Source organism: Lathyrus oleraceus, chromosome 7, assembly GCF_024323335.1.
Source record: "Lathyrus oleraceus cultivar Zhongwan6 chromosome 7, CAAS_Psat_ZW6_1.0, whole genome shotgun sequence".
Classification (NCBI taxonomy): Eukaryota; Viridiplantae; Streptophyta; class Magnoliopsida; order Fabales; family Fabaceae; genus Lathyrus; species Lathyrus oleraceus.
Genome location: NC_066585.1, coordinates 18,348,528 through 18,356,929, shown reverse-complemented (window position 1 = coordinate 18,356,929; position 8,402 = coordinate 18,348,528).

Sequence of the window (8,402 nt, the reverse complement as noted above, 5' to 3'; positions counted from 1 at the left end):
TTGAAAAACTAAATTTGAGGGTAAAATTGGAATGGTATATTTAATTGTAACCATTGTAATTAATTTTTGCTTATATTTGAGACTCCAAATTTTTTTTTTTTGCTTACATATGAGACCGGAGGGAGTATATATATATATATATATTGAATAAGGTTTGATTAGTTTGAATTTAATAACAATAATAATAAAAATAATAGTAGTCAAATAATTAACTACTAAAAAGTGAAGTAAATATGTATAATGGATTAGTTTTACGGTGCACAAATTAAATACATTTTATATAATATTATTAAATTAAATAAAGATTTTTTTTAAATAATCAACATTTTCAAAAATAATTTCAAAATAATAAAAATTTTAATTTTTTTTTCCAAATAACCACATTTAAAAAAAGATGCGTCAGATGAACTGGCGCATCCGTTTGTACCAAAGAGGAGGCGCCTAATGTAACACCCTTCTACCCAAACGACATATTTAAATAGATTATCAGAGTACAACATGTAGAAGAGTTTACATTTCTTACAACATAACAATATCGCATCACAACATAAAACATATTATTTATTTTATTAAAACTTCGCAGCGGACAACAACATTAATATTATCATTCATCATATAACAATTCATAATAATGGTTCAACATTATCTCAACAAAACATCTCAACATGTTAGTCATCATAAACAACGTAAATAATAATCAATTATCTATCGAATCCCATAACCCCGGTGTCACATGACCAGAGCATTTGACTCGACTCAGTAGAATAACTCTACACTTATTCTTCAAACCTCAACAATAGCTACTCCTCTTTATCTGCACATTGCTCATCATAGATGAACATAAACACATGCAGAAGGGGTGAGAATTACATTATTAAATAATAATATAACGACAGAAATATAAATATAAATATATTTCACATATGCCAACACAGCTCATCATAATCATCATAATCCACATATTCATGAACATCAACAAAACAACATATCAAATGCAATGCACACACCCATGCATGACTCAACACGACTCGGTATACCCATTTTGTGACCAACTACAGGATCACCACTCCCAGATTCATCACCATAGAATCCGAGTTCCCCGCAAGGAACCAAGCCTCTCAACAAGCCCGGAGTCAACAACATCATTGGAACTCAGTCCGTTCATCACTAGGCATCGGCCTTTCATGAATGCATGCACACCAAGCATGCATCATAATCAACATAGCAACAACAGCATCATATAGTCATGTTATCATCATCATTAACACATTCGATCACAAAAGCATATCACATCATGCCACATAATCAAACACAGTATTATCACACTCTACTAATATCTATACCACTCAAAGCAACGGGAAATGATCCCTCGTATACCATGCATCAGCTAAGTTACCTCGCTCAGCCTAAACAACCAAAAACTGCACAACAACAGCCCAGGAAAGACCACAAGTCTGCCCATACGCGTATTGCCTATGCTCATACGCGTATTACCCACACCTGACCAAATCCATACGCGTATTGCCCATATCCATACGCGTATGCTACGCGTATCCCATTCCCATACGCGTACCAACAGAGACCAAAACACGTTCAAAACATCATCTTCCTCATCCATACGCGTATTGCCTAGTGCCATACGCGTACCAGCAATCTCATACGCGTATTGCCTAGTGCCATACGCGTATGACCAGAAACCAGATTTCCAGATCTGCAATGGCTTTTTCTGCTACGAGATCTATCCAAATTCATCCTTCCACAGTCCAAATTTCACACAAAATCACTCATATCATCTAATACAAATAGTCCCCTATTCGATTTCACAAATTCTAACATCATTGCATATAATTTCTACGAATTCCTTCGATTAAAATCCCAATTTCGTTCATCCAATATTTCACCATTTTCAGCATATTATTGTTTAATAAGGTTCAGACCCCTTACCTCTTTGGATTGAAGGAAGCTCTGAGCAATCTTTGGCCTTTTCCTCTTCCTTCTCTTTCTCTTCAGCGTTTCTCCCCCCTTTCTCTGACTCTGAGGCAAAACACGTGAAAACAACCTGAGTCCTCACTTTGGCCTCTTTTATCCAATTTCCACTTTTACCCTTCCACTCTTCATATTCCCTTTATTTTATTTATTTAATTATTATCAAAATAAATAACATCTATAGTAATAATAAAAATAATCCAATAATTCAACTTTATTTAATTAAATTAATAAAATAATATTAACTCAATTAAATAATTCTCTTATTTTAATCGGGGTGTTACAACTCTCCCCCACTAAAAGAGTTTTCGTCCTCGAAAACATACCTCAAGCAAATAGAGCCGGATACGACTCCTTCATCTGATCTTCACGCTCCCAAGTCAAGCTCTCACCAGCTGGACCTCTCCAAACAACTTTCACTAGAGCAATCTTCTTACCTCTCAGGGTCTTCTCTTCTCGGTCATCTATCCGAATTGGCAACACCTCAACGGTCAAATTATCCCTCACCTGGATATCATCCAACTGAACAACATGCGAAGGATCCGCAATATATTTTCTCAACTGAGATACATGAAACACATCATGCAGATTAGAAAGCGACGGCGGTAAAGCTATCCGATACGCCACTTCCCCAACCCTCTTCAAAATCTGATACGGACCCACAAACCTCGGAGTAAGCTTTTTAGACTTTAAAGCTCTACCCACACCTGTCGTCGGAGTAACTCTCAAGAACACATGATCTCCCTCTTGGAACTCAAGTGCCTTTCTCCTGTTATCATGATAACTCTTCTGACGACTCTGAGAAATCTTCATTTTCTCCTGAATCATCTTAACCCTTTCAGTCGTCTGCTGCACAATCTCAGGTCCGAGTACAACACTCTCACCTGATTCATACCAACACAATGGAGTTCTACACCTCCTACCATACAATGATTCATATGGAGCCATACCGATACTAGCATGAAAACTATTATTATAAGTAAACTCCACCAACGGCAAATAACTATCCCAAGAACCACTCTGCTCCAACACACAAGCTCTCAACAAATCCTCCAAGGATTGGATAGTTCTTTCGGTCTGACCATCAGTCTGAGGATGATAAGCTGAACTCAACCTCAACTTAGTTCCCAACGCTTTCTGCAAACTTTCCCAAAATCTAGAACTAAATCTGGGATCTCTATCAGACACAATACTGGATGGAATACCATGCAGCCTCACTATCTCCTCAATATACAACTCTGCCAACTTCTCTAAAGAGTGATTAATCTTCATCGGCAAGAAATGCGCCGACTTAGTCAATCGATCCACAATCACCCAAATAGAATCATTACCTTTCACCGTCCTCGGCAATCCCGTCACAAAATCCATGGAAATGCTATCCCACTTCCATTCAGGAATCTTCAAAGGTTGCATCATACCTGCCGGTTTCTGATGTTCAATCTTTGACTTCTGACAAGTCAAACAGGCATACTCAAACTTAGCAACATCTCTTTTCATACCAGCCCACCAAAACAACTTCTTCAAATCTTGATACATTTTAGTTGCACCTGGATGGATGCTCAATCCACTCCTATGGCCCTCTTCAAGAATACTCTTTTTCAATTCAGACACCTTAGGAACACAAACTCTACCTTTAAATCGCAGGATGCCATTCTCATCAATCTCAAAATTACCACCATTACCCTGGTTAACCATAGTAATATGATCAACTAGAGCGACATCAACTTGCTGACCATTCCGAATATCTTCCAGAATTCCACTAGTCAACTTCAGCATACCCAACTTTACACTATCAGCGGAAACTTCACAACCCAAACTCATATCACGGAACTGTTCAATTAACTCAAGCTCCCGAACCATCATCATAGACATATGTAGAGACTTTCTACTCAGCGCATCTGCAACTACATTAGCCTTACCGGGATGATAACTCAATTCAAAGTCAAAATCCTTCAGTAATTCTAACCACCTTCTCTGCCTCATATTTAACTCTTTCTGATCAAACAGATACTTCAGACTCTTGTGATCACTGAACACTTCGAATCTGGAACCATACAGATAATGCCTCCACATTTTCAACACAAATACAACAGCTGCAAGTTCTAGATCATGCGTAGGATAATTCCTCTCATGAACTTTCAACTGTCTAGAAGCATAAGCTACAACTTTACCATTCTGCATCAAAACACCACCAAGACCCATCAAAGAAGCATCACAATAAACAACGAAGGACTCACCAGGATTAGGCAAGATCAACACTGGAGCACTGGTCAACCGCCTCTTCAACTCAACAAAACTCGCTTCACAAGCTGCATCCCACACATACACTTGACCCTTCTTAGTCAACTGCGTCAACGGCAATGCCAACCTAGAGAAGCCCTCAATAAATCTGCGATAATAACCAGCTAACCCCAGAAAACTGCGTATCTCAGTAGCAGACTTCGGAGTCTCCCACTGTAATACGGCATCAACTTTAGCAGGATCAACAGAAATCCCACCGCTCGAAATCACATGGCCAAGGAAACTCACTTCCTTCAACCAGAACTCACATTTAGATAACTTTGCATATAATTTCTTTTCTCTTAACACCTGCAAAACAATTCTCAGATGTCCTGCATGCTCTTCTTCCGTCTTAGAATATATCAATATATCATCTATGAACACCACAACAAAATTATCAAGGTACGGATGAAATATACGATTCATATATTCCATAAACACACCTGGAGCATTAGATACACCGAACGGCATCACAGTGTATTCATAATGACCATACCTCGTACGGAAAGCAGTCTTCGCAATATCGTCTGACTTCACTCGGATCTGATGATAACCCGACCGCAAATCAATCTTACTGAAAACATGAGCTCCAACCAATTGGTCCATCAAATCATCAATCCTCGGCAATGGATACCGATTCTTGATAGTCACCTTATTCAACTGCCGGTAATCGACACACAACCTCATCGTACCTTCTTTCTTCTTCACTAACAATACTGGTGCACCCCAAGGAGAAACACTTGGACGCACAAACTTCTTCTCAAGCAATTCTTCAAGTTGCTTCTTCAATTCAACTAATTCAGTTGCCGACATTCTATAAGGAGACATCGACACTGGACTCGTACCTGGTACTAAGTCAATGGCAAATTCGACTTCACGTTCTGGAGGTAATTCGCTTACATCCTCCGGAAACACATCTTGAAATTCACAGACAACAGGCAAATCTACACCCACCACTTTCTTATCCGCTTGCAGAGACACAAATAAAGCGAATATCTGAGCTTCATCTTTCACAAAATCCCCCACCTGCTTAGCAGATAGAAATCTTGCCTCATCATTCTCACCAACTTCAGAAAATCGCACCGTCTTCCTATAGCAGTTGATAAACACGCCATAGAATTCTAGCCAATTCATTCCCAGAATAATATCAATTTGGTGCAAGGGTAAGCACACCAAATCAACCACGAACTCTCTCTCAAAGATCGTCAACTGACAACCTCGACAGACCACCGAAGTCTTCACAGAACCATTAGCAGGAGTATCTATCACCATACTTCCGCCTAGGGACGACATAATCACACCAATCCTGGTCGCACACTCATACGAAATAAACGAATGGGTAGCACCAGTGTCAACAATAGCAAGCAATTCAACATTATTAATCAAGCAAGTACCTTTAATCAGATTATCTTCTGTAGGAGCTTCAGCCCCACTCAGAGCAAACACCCTACCAGTAGTATGAGCTGCAGTAGCCGCCTTCTTCGGTTTCGAGCACTGCGAACTGATATGGCCTTTCTCGCCACAATTAAAACATGTCGGACCAGCATCCTTACATTCCGTAACTCTATGACCAGCCTGACCGCATCGGAAACATCTCAGCACTTTCTTGGCACAGCTATCAGCACGGTGGCCTGGCTCGCCACACTTGAAACATTTACCAGCTATGGGAGATCCTCCCCCACTTGGCTTCTTCGCATCTACCACTTTCTGCTTACCTTTACCATTCGGAGATGCATAAGGACTACCACGATCCTTATTCTTCTTCTCACTAAGACTCTTGTAGTGAGCAGTCCTAGCCTTGCTATCTTCATCAAATATCCTGCACTTGTTAACCAGTGTAGGAAACCTACGAATCTCCTGGTAACCAATGCCCTGTTTGATCTCGGGACGCAACCCGTTCTCAAACTTGACACACTTGGATTCCTCAGCATCAGCATTATTATAATGAGGACAATACTGCACCAGCTCCTCAAACTTCGAAGCGTAATCAGCAACAGACATGTTACCCTGCTTCAGTCCCAGAAATTCCATCTCCTTCTTACATCGCACATCAGCAGGAAAATATTTCTCCAGAAAGGCCGTCTTGAACCTTTCCCAAGTCATCTCAGCACCTGGTACTTCAATCCTCTGTCGAGTGTTATCCCACCAGTTTTCAGCCTCTTCAGATAACATATGCGTACCAAACTGCACCTTCTGTGCTTCAGTACACGTCATCACCCGGAAAATCTTCTCAATTTCCTTCAGCCAAATCTTAGCACCATCTGGATCATAGCGCCCCTTGAATGTAGGAGGGTTATTCTTCAAAAACCTTCCCAAATTCCTAAACTCGTCGACCGGCGGATTCTGCTGCGCCTGCATAGCCTGCGCCATAGCAGCCAAAGCCTCAACAATCGCACGGTCATTTTCTCCAGCCATACTCTGCACGACACAACTACAACCGTTAAATATCGACAGTGTCATTTACACTAATCGACCAACAGGGAAAACATCACATTATGACTCGACTGGACTGACCATGCTCTGATACCACTAATGTAACACCCTTCTACCCAAACGACATATTTAAATAGATTATCAGAGTACAACATGTAGAAGAGTTTACATTTCTTACAACATAACAATATCGCATCACAACATAAAACATATTATTTATTTTATTAAAACTTCGCAGCGGACAACAACATTAATATTATCATTCATCATATAACAATTCATAATAATGGTTCAACATTATCTCAACAAAACATCTCAACATGTTAGTCATCATAAACAACGTAAATAATAATCAATTATCTATCGAATCCCATAACCCCGGTGTCACATGACCAGAGCATTTGACTCGACTCAGTAGAATAACTCTACACTTATTCTTCAAACCTCAACAATAGCTACTCCTCTTTATCTGCACATTGCTCATCATAGATGAACATAAACACATGCAGAAGGGGTGAGAATTACATTATTAAATAATAATATAACGACAGAAATATAAATATAAATATATTTCACATATGCCAACACAGCTCATCATAATCATCATAATCCACATATTCATGAACATCAACAAAACAACATATCAAATGCAATGCACACACCCATGCATGACTCAACACGACTCGGTATACCCATTTTTTGACCAACTACAGGATCACCACTCCCAGATTCATCACCATAGAATCCGAGTTCCCCGCAAGGAACCAAGCCTCTCAACAAGCCCGGAGTCAACAACATCATTGGAACTCAGTCCGTTCATCACTAGGCATCGGCCTTTCATGAATGCATGCACACCAAGCATGCATCATAATCAACATAGCAACAATAATATCATATAGTCATGTTATCATCATCATTAACACATTCGATCACAAAAGCATATCACATCATGCCACATAATCAAACACAGTATTATCACACTCTACTAATATCTATACCACTCAAAGCAACGGGAAATGATCCCTCGTATACCATGCATCAGCTAAGTTACCTCGCTCAGCCTAAACAACCAAAAACTGCACAACAACAGCCCAGGAAAGACCACAAGTCTGCCCATACGCGTATTGCCTATGCTCATACGCGTATTACCCACGCCTGACCAAATCCATACGCGTATTGCCCATATCCATACGCGTATGCTACGCGTATCCCATTCCCATACGCGTACCAACAGAGACCAAAACACGTTCAAAACATCATCTTCCTCATCCATACGCGTATTGCCTAGTGCCATACGCGTACCAGCAATCTCATACGCGTATTGCCTAGTGCCATACGCGTATGACCAGAAACCAGATTTCCAGATCTGCAATGGCTTTTTCTGCTACGAGATCTATCCAAATTCATCCTTCCACAGTCCAAATTTCACACAAAATCACTCATATCATCTAATACAAATAGTCCCCTATTCGATTTCACAAATTCTAACATCATTGCATATAATTTCTACGAATTCCTTCGATTAAAATCCCAATTTCGTTCATCCAATATTTCACCATTTTCAGCATATTATTGTTTAATAAGGTTCAGACCCCTTACCTCTTTGGATTGAAGGAAGCTCTGAGCAATCTTTGGCCTTTTCCTCTTCCTTCTCTTTCTCTTCAGCGTTTCTCCCCCCTTTCTCTGACTCTGAGGCAAAACAC